Source organism: Tupaia chinensis, unplaced genomic scaffold, assembly GCF_000334495.1.
Source record: "Tupaia chinensis unplaced genomic scaffold, TupChi_1.0 Scaffold000042_1, whole genome shotgun sequence".
Classification (NCBI taxonomy): domain Eukaryota; kingdom Metazoa; phylum Chordata; class Mammalia; order Scandentia; family Tupaiidae; genus Tupaia; species Tupaia belangeri.
The window spans coordinates 3623576-3625520 of record NW_006159497.1 but is presented as its reverse complement, the minus strand read 5'-3'; positions in this window follow the sequence as shown (position 1 = coordinate 3625520).

Here is a 1945-nt window from a genome sequence, read left to right as displayed (position 1 = left end):
TTACCGGGAGTCGTGCACTGTCTCGACGGTGGCTGGGCCGCTGCACACTCCACTGGGCATGAGCTTCCCCAGGAACCCGCCACTCCCCCGGCCTGCCTTCTAACAGCACAGGGGCCGTGTTGCATGCTGTCTGCCACCCTCCCAGCAGGTGCACCTGCGTGTCCTTCTTCCTGTCCGAAAGCTCAGGCTCAGCCCCGGCTCTGCCTGCCGTTGCTACTGGGGTGACATTCAGCCTCCTAGCATCTAAGAGGGACGTCGCAGGGCTGTTGTGAGAAGAACATCAAAACTACCACGTCCAGAGAGGAGCTGTGGGGACCCTGGGGACTGACCAGATGGCAGAGCGGGGGTCGCGGGAGAGTCTGGGGCAGCTCCCCAGGGAGGGGCAGAGGGCGACTTCACTGGCAGTGCTCAGTGTTCCCCAGCAGGGGGCCACTTTCCAAGTGGACAGGCTGGCACTGCGGCTACTTCGGCCGTACATCTGGGGTGGCAGGGCACTTTCCCTCCTTCCTCTGATTATTGAAAACAGCCATGGTTTTCATTGCCTTGTTGGCCTTTGCCTGTTTCTATATGGAATTTTACACACACACACATGATATGCACGTGCACCATATTATGACACATATCACACACGTATATTGTGTTGTGCACACATGTGTTATAACACACGGTATGACACACACACGTACACCGTGTTATATGCACACATGATATCGACACACATGCACATTATGATATACACATGCATGTATGCTATGATTACTAAACACATTATAGCACATTGACATATACACACAAATATGTTATGATATGCACACATATGTCTTTTTAGGTGAGGTTTTCCTGGGCCTTGATCCTGCCACCTCAGCTCTTCAGGTCAGGGCTGGAATCTCTCCCTGGCCTTTGTGGCCTCAGCCTACGGAGCAGCAACTTAACAGCACACATGGCGCGGCCGGGCCTCTCTCTCTCCATACGTGGCGGAGGGCACAGGCCATGCATAGCAGCGTGTGAGGGGGAGAGAGGGGAGGGTCCCCTCAGCGGGCCTGGTCAGGCTGCAACCCTTCCCCTAGGACTCTCCATCTTGTCAGGAAGGCGGATTCCTCTGCACAGTGCTAACCCTTGTGCTCCGGGGCTGGTCCCTGTTTTCATATTTTAAGCTTTTATGGGAGTACAACATACAGCCTGAGAAAACCGAGTCAAGTTTGTGGCTTAACATGGTTTCCTGATGGGGACACACCAGGCCCCCAGCCCCCAGATGAAGACTCAGAGCAGGGGGCCCTCCAGCCCCACCAGGGCTCTGGGACTGACTCCTAAGGTCGTGGTAGCTCTGGTCCCACACGTGGAGGCACACGGCACATACTCTCTGGATCTGGGCTCCTTTCCCAACATCAGGGTTTTCAGCGTCATCCAAATTCTTGTCTCACTGTACTTGGAAATTATTTTAGAACTCAGAAAAACAAGTCCCTAGATCCCAACAAAGTGAGGGATTACTTTTTTAAGGCTTTTGCCATAGGGTGTGTGCATTCTCGAGAGAGAGGGAGGGAAAGTGACAAATCACCCCCACAGGGATGGGCATGCCAATCCTTCAGTCTCCTCTTGGGGTTTTAGGCACACGGGCACGCACCTACAGGGATTTTTCAAGGCCCCAAGCCTGGGCTGCAGCTGCTGTCCACCACGTGGGCGCCCAGTGCCTTAACCACCAGCCACCTGCCAGCCCGCAGCTTTCCTGCAGTAGGAAGGCTGCGCGCGTGTCCGTCCTACTGACCGGGCTAGCCGGGCTAGGGCAGCTCCTGGACCGGCTGGAGCACCGAGCCCCGCCCGCTGCCCCCGCGGGGCTGAGTGCGGCTGCGCACAGCGCCGGGCCACGTGACCGCGCCCGGTCGGCCAGCATGGCGGCGCCCTACCTGCTCCTGCTGGCGCTGGCCCTGCTCCTGCCGCTGGTGCTTCT